At 37.2% G+C, this 16,041-nt stretch overlaps 1 protein-coding gene across 8 annotated transcripts in view; it reads left to right on the top strand.

Annotated features, from left to right (window-relative positions):
• FRYL (FRY like transcription coactivator) overlaps nucleotides 1-16,041 on the top strand; it is a 295,909-nt gene that overhangs the window by 93,180 nt on the left and 186,688 nt on the right. The gene's annotated exons all lie outside the window — the stretch shown is intronic.

The following is a 16,041-nucleotide window of genomic DNA, read 5'->3' on the forward strand; positions in this document are numbered from 1 at the left end:
TTGTGGTTGGGAGGATTGTGGTTGGGAGAGCTTCTTTGCCTTCATAGAGACATCTCCTCATTGCCTTCACATTTTGCACAGGCCATTATAGAAGTTGCTCGGCAAATGTTTTTCAAATGAAAGAAATCTGAGATAAATATTGTGGTCCCTTCTCTAGCACCTAATTTGTGCCCTTCCTTTCCCCGGTTGAACGTGCAGTTTTGAAAGGTGAGGTTAATAGTGGCACAGATGTTGTCTTGTACACTGTGAGCAAACCTGAAGGGAACTTGCCTCTATAGTCAGTACATATACCATTGTTTCTGGGCTCTTTAGATAAGGAAGAACTGCTAAGGGATCTGAGGAAACCCACAAACAACCAGTTAAGAACATGAGATCGTGTCCATAAAGAGGGAAAAAGCACTGGAAGACCAGGGGTATAGCTTCGAGGTCATTAAGGCATGGGGATTCTGGTTCTAGCCAGTTGTTTTTTCTGTTTGTGACTAATAATCTGACCAGGTATTCATTTTTATCCTTTTATGAGATCAAGGGTTAAGAGAGCTTCTACTACTTAGAAGTATATATTTAAAAGCCAACATTTCTTTCTAGTAGATGCAGTCCTGCTTTAAAGGAGGACATTTAAGATTTTTGCTTGACTTCATATTTTCCCCCCTTTTTACTGTAGGATTCCTTGAGATAAGATTTGGCTTAATAAATCCTCTAAATTTTCTCTGAGCCTGAATACTATATTAATGCTTTACATGTGGAGGGCTCTCAGTTAATCTCTTTCAAGTGAATGAAATAAAAAAATAATTGACTTCTTAGCTAATGTGGTAGAAGAATAAGAATTAATAACTCAGCAATTCAGAACCAGAAATTTGCTTGTTTTTACAGTACATTAATTTTTAATTCTTGTTATCTTCAGAGACACATGCTTCATCTTTTAAAATATGTACATCATTTTCTTCATGTTGAGAACAGGAAGAATGAGATTGTACTTGTGTTCACTAAGTGCATCAGATTTGGTTTTTTATTACTGAAACATGTATCCTTCAAAGTTGTAAGTTTGATTACTTAGGAAGTGTATGTCTTATCACTTCCCTTTTTTCCCCCATTTCCTTCTTGCTCACTTAGTACCCCCACCAGAGGGCAGGCAAAGGAAGGAAGAAAAGAAAATATTAATTTTAGCTCTCAAAGTCTTATGTAGGCACCTTTCAGTGGCATATTTTGTCATGCTTCTAGATTACATTAAGTCAGTAGGATCACCTACTTTGGCTATTTAAAAATATTTAGGAGAATGCCTAGTTATTTGGAAATGACTTATGTAATATTGATTACTGGGTTTGTTGAATTTAAATATTTATACTTTAAAATTTATATTCTTAGATCCATATATTTAAAATTATCAATTTTTTTTGGTAATTCACACCCAGGTTTCCATTGCTACTATTGATAATTACAACTGATTGTAATGAGCTTTTTGTGTTTAAAAGTAAATTAGAATGCTCAGAGTATAAAGTTTTAAATTGCTCCTTTTCATGTCCAATAAAGCTTGATGTTCCTGAGGTCTGCCAGTGAATTTTCAGAATGATAAGAATTATCTTTTGAATATAAGTTACTGTTTTGCACTTCAGTTGAAAATTTGTTTAAAAGGAAGACACACCTCAGACCAAATACAATTTGTCTTTTAACATTATCACAGTATAGGTTTTCAAAGTCTAAAAGTTAAACTAGGTGGAGGCTCAACATTTTATGGTGTCAGTATTGCTGTTAACACCCATTGCGTGTGTGTTTGTATATGTATACGTGAAATGCAGTTTCATGGTCTATAGCTGTTTGGTTTGTTATCAGTATTAACAGCAAATGTCCTAAAATCAGCTTCAAAACAGCTGGCAGTTGACCTACTGGTGTTTAGCACCACCTAAATTCACATGACGTTTCTTTGCTCTTTGACACAAATAGCATACCTTACCTTCTCATCAAGGAAGTTGGTGCAACCACCTTTCTGTGTGCTTGTGGGTCTAGTAAAGTAGAAGAACCTCAAAATGGATTTTTTAAAGAGAGTTGTTCCTCCCATTCTTTCGGGAGATGCTGTTTTGGATACCAGAGATAGTTTTCAGGAAAGTTCCCCAAGATTACTTAAGGTGAAACGACTCAGTTCACTTTCATCAGAGAAGACCGTAGATGAGGAAGATGGAATCAATTCCTGTCATAGTGATTATGACAGACACCAACATCAAAAACTAGGTAAAGAAAATGTTTTATTTTCAGTTCCTTAAAAAATATTTTAGGAAAGTAAAATTGTTTTTATAAGTATGAATTGTAGTGCACCTAAATCTTGTTAAAAAATATTTAATGCAGTAAATATATAGTTGGTCTAAAATTTTTAGTATCAAAATTTTTGCTTGGAACAGTTGTTTCCAACTTCTTTAATTGTTAATATAGAATTTGAAAAGTTATTTCGAAGAATGTTAGACACGATTGTAATATGGATGGATAATTATACTTTTGTGAGAGCATCAATTGAGAATAAACTAGTCTGCAATGTATAGAAAACTTACCTGCTACTTTTAATGCCAGAAATATTTATAGATGGTTGTGGTTTCTTTAGTGAAAAATATGTATAGAATTTTGAGGTATTTGTGGGGGTTGATATTTTGAAGAAACTTTTTCTTTGCTTTTGATAATTTTTTTCTGTTTTTAACTTTATTAAGTAAGCAATGTGATATTTTAAAAATTTTATAGAAATTCTCAAGCAACCCACTGAATTTACCAGAAATCCTCTATTTATTTGTAAAATATATTAGCAAATTCCTATAGTACAATGCACACTGTTCAAATCCCCTGTTACCATTTCTGCTCCCAACAGTTTGAGTTGTGGGCTTACCAGGAGTTGGTTGTGTTTTGAACAAACCTGTCTATGCCAGGTATACTTGTAATTATGTGATCATATAATTTAATTAGGTGTTACATAATTCAGTAAAGTATGAAACTGAAAAGAAAGGGTTATTTTGGTGAATGCTTTGGTCAGGCTCCATAAATTGAATTCCTAAAATCAATTTGCTTTTGAATTACATGTAGAGCAGAGAAGTGTACAATATTGGTGGTATTTGTCCTCAGATATCTTAAACTTCCCACTCTAGTTTGAAGATATTGAAACTGGAAATCGTAGATGATGGACGTGGATTGCATTTTGGGCAAGAAAGGCAAGGGTGTAATCAGCAAAAAATTCACCTTAAGAGATAAGAACTTGGCATCATATCAAAAGGCTAGGGAATAATATGACATATGACAGGCTAGTTTAAGTTAACATAAAACCTTCCGTGGGCTACTGATCTTTTTTTCCCAGATTCCTACTTCAGTGGAGCTTTTTGATTAAATGATTAGCTAACTGTTGTAATTTGCAGTAAAGGGACTCTAGTGTATATACTTGTATAATACTGCAATTCTGTTAAAGAAGTAAATCATTTATTTGCTATTCCTACTTCCTTAATAGAAAAAAAAGGAATCGAAATGTTCATGTTATGTAATTTTACTCATGAAAAGCTTAAATATCCATATTTTTTTTGTGGAGTCCTAATCATGTCATCAAGGACTGATTTCACTGATGAATATTAGTAAGTGGCACAAATAATATCTATCTTCAGACACAGAAGTTGGTAGGGAGAAAATGCCCTTTACTGATTCAGAGTATACTACAATGTCTGACCACTGAAGAACAACAAATATTAGGCATAGGCACTAGTCAGAGCCTAAGGATCAGGCAGTGTGTTTCCACAGGCTTCTCTTGTGACAGCTGGAAAGTTCTTGCATCTCCAGGATTGGGTTAATTTTACTCTGATGGAATCAGCCTTAATTTTGTTGTTGTTCGTTCTGTTTGGAGTTAGAATAAATGAGTATAAATATAAGACTTATCTTTATAATTCACTAAGAATGGAGATAATGATACATTGAACAGAATTAAATACATATCAGCATTAAGGACGAAAGAAACTCCAGCACCTTCTGCATCCCTCCACTCCCCAATCTCCAATAAAATGTAAGCTGTGCATGGACTTTGCTCTGTCTAGTGATATGTTCCATGGGTTGAAACATAATAGTTACTCAATAAATACTGGTTGAGTGAACAAATCTAAGTCCTCTTGAAAACCCTGTGATATAGGTTGTTACATGAAGCTTTAATTCAGAGAGGCATAACCAGGTTACTTGAGGATTTTAAGCTACTGATGGGTAACCATTATTTTAAAGCCAGACATTTGCACCTTGTACTCCATCCATCTCAGTGCAATATTGATGTTTCTGGATCTTTATAAAATATATTTCTTTAAACATTGGTGTATCTATCAACTTCAGTTCACTAACGAACATACACTTTTTTTGGTGCTTTCATTTTAATTAGCTATATTTCAATAAGAAAAAGCTTTAATTCTGGTACAAATTAAGCATTACTCTTGGAGACCCTGTTACACTTTAATGAACAGTTGATAATTATTTTTATAACACTCTGGTTAGATAAGCTGATTAAGTGAATAGCTGTTTTCACATGACTTTTACAAAAACAATTAAGAGACACACATTGAGATAACCATTTCCATTTCATTACGGAGTGTTAATGACTCCATGGGATATAAACATTTAAAGAGTATACTGGTATACCTTTCTTGAAGTATTCAGCACAGCTCCCTACCAGGGACAAAGCAAAATGTAGCACTTGTTATGAAATCCAGATGCCTTTTGGTTGAGTTTTAAAGACAGCTACCTATATTTGACTAGTAATGAAAGGGGATTCTAACTTATGAGCTGAATTTCCTCAATAAGTAATCTTTTCAGTTACAGTTTTGCAAAACCATTGCTCTCAGTGGTTGGATTTTGTATCTCCAGAATAGCTTGTTTTTGTTTGACATGCCTTTTACTGGGTAGAGGAATAGCATGGGAGGCCAGTTTTTTTTTTTTGAAGGGAGTGTGATGGGTAAAGAGTGATTTGAGTCTTCATGAGAGACTGGACTATTAAAATAGGGAATTTAGAAAATGTCCTCGGAGAAAACCAGGAGGAAGTGTTGTGACGTTTCAAATGCTTGTAGTGCTAACAGACCAAAGGAGATGGAGAATTGTTTGGAATTGAAATGTGATTTAAAAGGTTGTTGGTCAGGGCAATGTCATGGAAGAACTTGAGCTCCAAATAATCATTAGTCTGCTGTGAAATTTCTGGCCTGACTTAAATGATACCTTGTACTTACCATGTAAGTGTGTGAAGTTTGGAACTTCTTGCTTATACAAATGGGACTTGGAATCATGGGGCTTTCATAGTGACATGAAATCAAGTAGGTTCCCTTGCTTAAGAGGGCCTTTGAAGGGCTTTTCAGACTGTAATCACTGGAGGATGTAGGAAAAGGCATATTGGATGGTTTATATTCATGCCTTCTCTGAATCTGTGAGAATTCTCATGATACAGGAGTGATATTAGGAAGAATTACAGGCATGATGGCAGAGAGACAGTGAAGTATTGAGAAAGAAGTGGAGTGGACTTTGACTCAGACTAAGCTGATCTCCCCCAGTGACTGGCTGTGTGTCCTTGAACAGGCTACAAAGTTTCTCTAGACCAGTTAATCTCACCTATCAATTCGAATGATACTTTGTTTGTAGCATTGTTGTCAAGATTACAATAAAGGCAGCTAGATTGACACATAGTGAGCTTATGGGGCCTATTATTTACAAAAGCTTTTGGATTATTGACTTGGAGACAGATGAATAAAATTTAACTAGAATTTATTTTGGAACTGTCCATCACAGAAGATACTCTAGAATTTTGGATCTAGGTCTTTTATTGTGCATAATTCCAAAAAGTGTTATAGCATGTGATTTATACCTATGTGACAGTTCAGAGGAGTTGAACCACCTTTTCCTTTGCTTCTTTATTCACACTGTGCATTCTTCCAAATAACTCCTGCCAAATGAGTGTATGATTCAGATACTAAGGTTTTTAGAAGGTTAGTGCAACAGTATTCGTGGTTTCTCTTGGCTGTTTTTAAAATAGCCTATTGCTTCTTAAGAAGGATCATTTTAGAGTGTCTCCTCAAGTTACATGGTATGTATATTTGTAAAAATTTGGGGCAGTTAAGTATGCGGCTTAAGTTAGGGTTAGGCTCTTTACTTTTTTGGCTTTTAGAAACAGCTTGTGAGAAAAGCTGAAATAAAGATGCATCTGTCTCTCTTTTTAAGGGTTTTGGAATAGTTTTCTTTCTATCTTGCTCTGCTGTTTGCTAATCATAAAACTGATATTTATCCAGTATGAACTGGTATGGTGATACTGGTTGTTAAAATATTATAATTCCTCATATCTGTTGATAATTTAGCTACTGCTCTCTCTCCTCCCCTAAGTGTTCCTGCTTCTTCAGTCTTCCTACCCCTACCCCAGGACCTCTTAAACCACTCCAGGTTTCATCCATTAAAGGGTGAGTCCTAGGCACACCGTATCTCCCAGGACCCACCTCCACTCTGACTCTGGCCTTGTGCTAATTGTTGTTATCATACTTTCCTGATAGCTGTTTGGGTGATCACCCCTGCTTATTCTCACTCAGGAAGCAAAATGAAGGCGGTATTATAACTAAGATCAAATTGTTGAAACAAAAGCAGATAAGTAAGTATTAGGCAAAACATAATGAAATAATAAAGGTGTTAAAAGATGAATAAGATGAAAAATAATATCTATATTGAAAGATAATAAAGATGAGGTTAGAAGCTCAGTAAAACAGGTTAAGATGACTAAAACTATAAGTTTAAAATGTATCTAAAGGAATATGCTAGAGAGGTTAAACAAAAGGAAAGTGTGCTATAAAAGGAATTCAGGAAGCAACATGTAGTCCAAGGGTTAACTCCACCCACGGCCAACTGGTGACCTTGGGGTTGAGGCAGCTATAGATAGTTAAAAGGTCCTAATCCCAGTCACTTCCTGAAATTGGAACTCTGGGGTGGAGGGAACGAGAAGTCTGTGTGTCAATCCCAACCTCAATTAATTATTACCCGTGTCAGGACTCTGACTTATTGTAGTTTCTATTATTTCAATTAATATAAAAGTTTTATTTCTCTTACCAGATAGTGAGTTCTTTGTGAACTGAGTTGTTCTTATTTATGTAGGTAGCCCCAGAGCTTAGCCTGATAGCAGGCACTCATTGAGCAGTTAGCAAATATTTGTTCGTTGTTAGAGCCCTCTGTTCTTTGGTTCTTATCCTTTATGTGCCAGAGCAAGTTTTTACTTGTTACTGAGAGCTGCAGTCAATTGCCATATTTAGTCTACTGAATTTTTCTTCAAAATCACCTAACATGTTGCTCAGTAGTCAGTGGTTCCTAAGGCAAAACCAGCCTTTCATTAATTTCAAAAAGAAAAAAAATGGAGAAAAAAAAAGCTTAAGTCAAGCAAAGAATGATCTAGAACAGAGGTTAGGAAACTTTTTCTGTAAAGGGCCAGACAGTAAATATTTTAGGCCTTAGGGGCCACAAGTCTCTGTCACAACTACTTTGTTCCGATTTCATAGGGCACAAAGGGCCTAGGTGACATGTGAATGAAAGTGGTGTGTGGCCAGGCTGTCCAGTACAATTGTTTTCTATTTACAAAAACAGGCAATGAACCAGATTTGGCCTGTGGACCAAAGTGATCCAACCCCTAAGCTATAATACGGGAAGAATATTGCTAACATCAGAGGGCTACATGCAGTAACTTACTAGGAAATAGAAAATGGAAGCTTTGAAGAAAGGGTCCAGTGTTATACCTACTTGTATTTTCTGTAACCTTTGCAATAGTGTTTTTGTCTGTAGTAGGTGTTCAATAATTTGATTTGGGATCCACGGTAATTATTTAACCTCTCTGGGTTTCATTATCTTATCTAAAATTTAAGGGAAATGTTACATGAGCTTTAAAGGTCTCTCCAGTTAAAGAAATATCTGTGATTCTGTGACTGTGGGAGGCCAGATGGTTTGTTTGACCATAGCAATTGTTGGCTTACTACATTTCCTGTATGCCCTTAGTATCCTCATGTGAAGTTCTGAGATGGTAGCTTTTATCAATCATTTTGTTTATGGACCTTTCCACAGTGGAACTCATTGTTCACTAGGCTATACCTACTCCTCCCCCCTATATCACCCCATCCTGCCACATACATGGATAGAATACACATTTTGTCTTATTTTAATCATAAAATAAATTTATTAAGCCTAGTCATTTTTTTGTTTGTTTGAAGGCTGCATTAGCTCTAAAGGTAACTACACAATGTCAGGGGAGATTCCTTTAGAAAGTTGGCGATCAAGTTGAGAATCAGTTTGTTTTTTAGAATTATATTTTTCTAAATTTTGTATTGGCAAAGTGAACACTGATTACATTGTTGATTTATTCATTTAAACTGTTAAAGATAAACAAAAATCCAGAGTAATCTTCTAGATATTACAGATGTAAACTATAGTCTGCCTTACATAAATTCTAAATTCTTCTTTCACTTACACTTTTGGTAGGCTTTTCTGTTTCTAAAGAGTGATTTACTTAAGACTAGATAAGTTGTCTGATGATTTTATGTCACTACAAGTATCAGCTGGTATGTAATTCTAGTCTACTAGATGAAGAATCTAAAAAACTTTGAAAAGTTCTTGGTAAAAAGAATACAGAAAATGTGTCTTTTATTATTACAGAAAATGTGTCTTTTATTATTTCTCAGGCTTCTGAATTTTCCCAAACCCTATTTTTACATAAGTATAGATGTGTGCTAAAAATGACATGAAAAGATAATGATATTTTTATATTAGTGTACTTTAAAGTAGTTTTTCTTAAACATTAATGTGCTTAAGAATGACCTAAGGGATCTTATTTAAAAAAATGGGTTCTGCCAAGAATGGACTAACAGTTACCAAAGGGAAAGGGATCAGGGAGGATGCATGGGAAAGGAGGGATAAGGGAGAAAAAAGGTCATTACGATTAGCATGAATAATGTGGGGGGGGTACATGGGGAAGGCAGTATAACACAGAGAAGACAAGTAGTGATTTTATAGCATCTTACTACGCTGATGGACAGTGACTGTAATGGGGTATGTGGTGGGGACTTGATAGTAGGGGGAGTCAAGTAACCATAATTGTTCATGTAATGGTACATTAATGAAAGCAAAATAAAAATAATAAAAAGTAAAAAAAAATGGGTTCTGATTTATCAGGTTTAGGGTGAGGCTTTAGAAAATAATAGATTATGAAAGTAGGTTTTAACAAATTCCTTTTAATACAGTACATTATGATTAAGGTTAACTGTGCATAAACATTTTTCTGTGTTTTGGGCTTGCCCATTTAATTCTACTGAACAATCTCTTCATCCTTTTTTCCTACCCCCACTGGTACACTACTTTTATTTTTTTATTAATGTAACATTGATGTATACTTTATGAAGGTTTCACAAGAAAAACAATGTGGTTATTACATTCACCCTTATTATCTATTCCCCCCCACACCATACCCCATTGCAGTCACTGTCCAACAGTGTAGTAAGATGCCACAGAGTCCCTGTTTGTCTTCTCTGAGCTACACTGTCTTCCCCATGACCCCACACACACCATGTGTGCCAATCATGTTACCCCACAATCCCCTTCTCCCTCCCTCCCCACCTGCCCTGCTCCACCCCTCCCTTTTGGTAACCACTAGTCCCTTCTTCGAGTCTGTGAGTCTGATGCTATTTTGTTCCTTCATTGTTATACTCAAATGAGGGAAATCATTTGGTATTTGCCTTTCTCTGCCTGACTTATTTCACTGAGCATAATGTCCTCCAGCTCCATTCATGTTGTTGCAATTGGTAGGATTTGTTTCTTTCTTATGGCTGAATAGTATTCCATTGTGTATATATACCACTTCTTTATCCATTCATGTACTGATGGACACTTAGGTTGCTTCCATATCTTGGCTATTGTAAATAGTGCTGCAGTAAACATAGGGGTGCATATGTCTTTTTGAATCTGAGAAGTTGTATTATTTGGGTAAATTCTTAGGAGTGAAATTCCTGGGTCAAATGGTATTTCTATTTTGAGTTTTTTGAGGAACCTCCATATTGCTTTCCACAATGGTTGAACTAATTTACATTCCCACAAGCAGTGTAGGAGGGTTTCCCTTTCTCTGCATACTCGCCAGCATTTGTTGTTCCTAGTCTTTTCTATGTTGGACATCCTAACTGGTGTGAGGTGATGTCTCACTGTGGTTTTAATTTGCATTTCCCTGATAATTAGCAAGAAACCATCTGGTCTAGTAGTTTTGTTCTTAGGTAGTTTTTTGATTACCAATTCAATTTCGTTGCTGGTAATTAGTCTATTCAGATTTTCTGTTTCTTCCTGGATCAGCCTTGGAAGGTTGTATTTTTCTAGAAAGTTGTCCATTTCTTCTAAGTTATTCAGTTTGTTACCATGTAATTTTTCATAGTATTCTCTCATAATTCTCTGTATTTCTGTGGTCTGGAGTGATTTTTTCCTTTCTCATTTCTGATTCTGTTAATGTGTGTAGGCTCTCTTTTTTTCTTGATAAGTTTGGCTAGGGATTTATCTATTTTGTTTATTTCCTCAAAGAACCAGCTCCTGCTTTCATTAACTTTTTCTATTGTTTTATTTTTCACAATTTTATTTATTCCTCCTCTAATCTTTATTATGTCCCTCCTTCTACTGACTTTGGGCCTCATTTGTTCTTTTTCTAGTTTCGTTAATTATGAGTTTCGACTGTTGTTCATTTGGAATTGTTCTTCTTTCCTGAGGTAGGCCTGTATTGCAATATACTTCCCTCTTAGCATGGCCTTGGCTGCATCCCACAGACTTTGTGGTGTTGAATTATTGTTATCATTTGTCTCCATAGATTACTTGATCTCTGTTTTTATTTGGTCATTGATCCATTGATTATTTAGAGCATGTTATTAAGCCTCCATGTGTTTGTGGGCTTTTTCGTTTTCTTTGTGTAATTTATTTCTAGTTTCATACCTTTGTGGTCTGAGAAGGTGGTTTGTACAATTTCAATCTTTTTGAATTTACAGAGGTTCTTTTTGTGGCCTAGTATATGATTTATTCTTGAAAATGTTCCATGTGCACTTGAGAAGAATGTGTATCCTGTTGCTTTTGGATGGTTTGTTCTGTAGATGTCCGTTAGGTCCATCTATTCTAATACGTTGTTCAGTGCTTCTGTCTCCTTACTTATTTTCTGTCTGGTTGATTTGTCTTTTGGAGTGAGTGGTGTGTTGAAGTCTCAAATGAATACATTACATTTGTTTCCCCCTTTAATTCTGTTAGTATTTGTTTCACATATGTAGGTGATCCTGTGTTGGGTGCGTAGATATTTATAATAGTTATATCCTCTTGTTGGACTGACCCCTTTATCATTCATTATGTAATGTCCTTCTTTGTCTCTTGTTACTTTCTTTGTTTTGAAGTCTATTTTGTTTAATACAAGTACTGCAACTCCTGCTTTTTCTCCTTATTAGTTGCATGAGATATCTTTTTCCATCCCTTTTCTTTCAGCCTGTCTATGTCTGGGTTTGAAGTGAGTCTCTTGTAGGCAGCATTGATGGATCTTGTCTTCTTATCCATTCAATGACTCTATGTTTTTTGATTGGTACATTCTGACCATTTACATTTAGGGTGATTATTGATAGGTATGTACTTACTGTCATTGCAGGCTTTAGATTTGTGGTTACCAAAGGTTCAAGGGTAATTCCCTTACCATCTAACGGTCTAATTTAACTCACTTAGTTACAAACGCAACCTAAAGGTTCTTTTTTTTTTCTCCTCCTTTTTCTTCCTCCTTCATTCTTTATGTATTAGGTATCATATTGTGTACTCTTTGTCTATCCCTTGATTGACTTTGGGGAAGTTGATTTGATTTTGCATCTGCTTAGTAATTAATTGTTATACTTTCTTTGCTGTGGTTTTATTTCCCCTGGTGACAGCTATTTAGCCTTAGGAACACTTCCATCTATAACAGCCCCTCCAAAATACACTGTAGAGATGGTTTGTGGGAGATAAATTCTCTCAGCTTTTGCTTATCTGAAAATTGTCTAATCCCTCCTTCAAATTTAAATGATAATCTTGCTGGGTAGAGTGTTCTTGATTTGAGGCCCTTCTGCTTCATTGCATTAAATTTATCATGCCACTCCTTTTGCCTGTAAGGTTTCTGTTGAGATGTCTGATGATAGCCTAATTGGTTTTCCTTTGTATATGATCTTTTTTCTCTCCCTAGATGCTTTTAAAAGTCTGTCCTTATCCTTGATCTTTGCCATTTTGATTATTATATGTCTTGATGTTGTCTTTCTTTCTTCTCTTGTTTTGGGAGATCTGTGCACCTCCATGGCCTTAGAGACTCTCTCCTTCCCCAGATTGGGGAAGTTTTCAGCAATTACCTCCTCAAAGACACTTTATATCTCTTTTTCTCTCTCTTCTTCTTCTGGTACCCCTATAATACGAATGTTGTTCCATTTGGATTGGTCACAGAGTTCTCTCAATATTCTTTCATTCTTAGAGATCCTTTTTTCTCTCTGTGCCTCAGCTTCTTTGTATTCCTCTTCTCTAATTTCTCTTCCAACCATCTCTTCTACTACATCTACTACATCTAATCTGCTTTTAAGTCCCACTGTTGTATGTTTCATTTCAGATATGGAATTTCATAATGATTGAATCTCCATCTTAAATTCGTCCCTCAGTTCTTGAATATTTTTCTGTGCCTCCGTGAGCATGTTTATGATTTTTATTTTAAAACTCTCTTTCAGGAAGATTGGTGAGTTCAGTTTCATTTGGCCCTTTTTCTGGGGTTTGTGAGATTTTGGTCTGAACCAGGTTCCTTTGATATTTCATAATTCTATGTGGTGCTCTGTAGTGCCCAGAAGCTCCAGTCTCTGGAGCTGCTCAGCCCCTAGCGTGAGGTTGGGGGTCATAGCGGAGCGGTGATGGTGCAGGGGATGAAAGAGTTGTTTTCCTGATTCCTGGCTGCAGTGTCTGTCTACAGTATTAGAGCCAGTGGGCCGAGCACACAGGTGTAAGCCTCTTTGCTTGGTGTCTCTAGCTATTGTAGGCGTGGCCTCCCTCTGGCTGGCCTGATGCCAGCACAGTGACTGCCAGTTTGTGATCAGGTGCCAGCATGCCAGGAGGAAGGCGCAGCAGGCTGCATGTCACAGTCGGGGGGTCTTGGAGCTGAGTAGGCTGCCAGGGGGATGGAGTGCCTGAAGCTCCTGAAAGTTCCCAACCTGCTGGGCAGAGTGCATCCAGACAACCATGTCCACTTATCCCTTCTCCAGTACAGCAAGCTCTGTGCAAACCTACCCCTTCAGCAGCCCTCTCTTTCAGGGAGATTGGTTAGTTCAGATTCACTTGGGCCTTTTTCTGATGTTTGTGGGATTTTGGTCTGAACCAGGTTCCTTTGGCATTTCATATTTGTGTGTGGCACCCTATAGTACCCAGAAGCTCTATTCTCTGGAGCTGCTCAGTCCCTGGAATGATGTCGGGGTTCACAGGGGGAGTGGCACTGTTGCATGGGGTGAGCAAAGAGCTTTTTCCTGCTTCCTGGCTGCAGCACCTGTTTCCACTGTCAGAACCACTGGGCTGAGCACCCAGGTGTAAGCCTCTGTGCGTTGCATTTGTATTTGCAGTAGTTGGGCCTCCATCTGGCTGGCTGGCCTGATGCCAGGGCAGGGACTGCCTGTTTGTGAGCTCGTGCTGGCAGGCTTGGAGGAAGGTGCAGCAGGCTGCATGTCACAGTGAGGTACCTCAGAGCTGATTAGCCAGCCAGGGGGATGGAGCATCTGAAGCTCTTGAAAGTTCCCACCCTGCTGGGCAGAGCACACCCAGGGAACCTTGTCCACCTATCCCTTCTCCTGAGCAGCAAGCCTCTTGCACTCCTTGGCCCTTCAGCAGCCTTCTCACTGCTAGGAAGCCTCTCAGACCGCCTGTCTTTCCTTTGTTTCAGAGTGGCCAGATGTGGATCCCTGTCCTCCACAAATAGCTGGAATCTCAGTTTCTCCAAGTATTCTGCCTGTCTTAGCTTTCCAACCCTACTAATCTTCAGAGCACCATGCAGTATAGGTTTGTGCTCCCAAAGCAGATCTCCAGGGCTGGGTGTTCAGCAGTCCTAGGCTTCCACCCCCTCCATGCTCTGTTTCTCTTCCTCCCGCCAGTGAGCTGGGGTGGGGGAAGGGCTTGGGTCCCACCAGATCCAAGCTTGGTATGTTACCTGTTTTGTGAGGTCTGTTGTTTTCTCTAGGTGTATGCAGTCTGGTGCAGCCATCTTTCCTGTTGCTCTTTTAGAATTAGTTGTATTAAATGTATTTTTGTATTATATATGGTTTTGAGAGTAGTTCTCTGTCTCATCTCTCATGCCACCATCTTTAATCTCCCGCCTCTAAGTGTAATTTTTGTCTTTACATTTAGTTGCCTCTGCAGTTTATTGGCTCTTTCTTTTCCTAGTTTTGTCTCTTCCTCTTGCACTTTATTACAGCCTTGCTGACTCACTCCTTTATTTTGTAACTAAGAGTAATATCAAAAATTACTCTAATGATAAAAACCTCTAGTTGATGGAAGATTTACTATGCAGACTTATTGATAATGCAGGAAAAATTCAGAAAGGCAAATATTGACAGGAAATATTGTGCCTTCACTTTGCAATGGGTGCTGCATGGATAAGGTGACTGTAGGTCTTCAGAGACCCTGGCCAGTTGTGGTGTACATCTCAGTTCTGGCATGTCATTAAAGGACTTACTGTCATGATCAAAACTTTATATTCACTCTATTTATGGATCATAGAATTTTACCTATTCGCTAGTAGGATTGACAACTTACAATGCATATACTCTTTCCTTCCCAATACATCTGTATGACATGCATTGATAATGAAAGTACCTTAATATTAACAATTGTAGCTTCTTTGGGGACAGTGAATATATACTGTGTGTGTTGTAAAAATACAAATCCAATAACTAGCAGCATTTTGAATAGAAAATTTTAAATTTGGATGTTTACTAACAGTATCTTAAAAAGTTATTTCAGACAGTTAAAGATAATATCTGATGTCCAGAGTTCTTAGGATTTTAAGAATCAATTTTAAATATATTCAGAAACATCAGGGCTTTTTTTTTTTCATTCAAGAAATAATAATATTTTAGTGCTGGGCCAAATGATAGCAAATTGGTATGGTTTGTGAGGGCAAAGAAGGAAGTATGATTACAGGGTAGAGGCTGCTTTGTTTTAAGCAAAGGAAGTAATTTTTTTTCTTACGTGTGAAGTACAGAAAAAACTTAAACCAAAAGCTAGGAACATGTTGGGCTATTAATATGTTCTCTGTGTCAGGAAGGTAACAGTAATTGTACCTTATGGAATACACAAGTAATATAATTGCTGCATAGGTTACCACTTCCAAAATCTTAGAGCTTAGTTAAAATGCTTTTTTACTAGTTTTATGTTGCTAATTGTGAATGTAATGATGTATTGGTCCAACCCGTGACATTTGTGTAAAACTTATCTTTATTAGACACCCTTTTATAGCTATGACCATTAGTTCAGAAACTTGACTTGCAGTTCTATAATAAACAGTTAATTTGGATGGAGCCTGAAACTTCTCTGCCCTGAAATCTGGGTGGAATTCTGGTCCATCTTTCAGGAGCAGATTCCCTACATTATTCCCTTGCTTATTTTGTTCTGTTCTTTCATAGTGCTGTATTAAATTATTGTCTCTCTCTCTCTCTTTGGTGGTTTTATTTTTCTTCATTTCAGTTGAACCCCATTAGTTAGTTAGTGGTTATTCTTAGTCAGCAAGTATGTGAACATAATGAATCCAGATTTCCCTGCTCATCAGTGGAGAAGACAGCTGGGTTTGGCTGGTTGTCTGTCTGCTGCTCTTTGTTTTAATGTCCTCCTCTTACCTCTACCCCTGACATCACTTCTGCACTGCGGATTTCTATAACCAAAACTCTGTTTGGTGCCACATGCCTGGCTATTGCACATTTAATGCCACCGTCCACACACAGTCACCTAAGCCTCAGGGTCATTTTTGAGTTTATCAGCTTTACTTTTTTTCGTATCCTATCA

The sequence above is a fragment of the Manis javanica genome, chromosome 5 (genome assembly GCF_040802235.1).
Source record: "Manis javanica isolate MJ-LG chromosome 5, MJ_LKY, whole genome shotgun sequence".
Classification (NCBI taxonomy): Eukaryota; Metazoa; Chordata; class Mammalia; order Pholidota; family Manidae; genus Manis; species Manis javanica.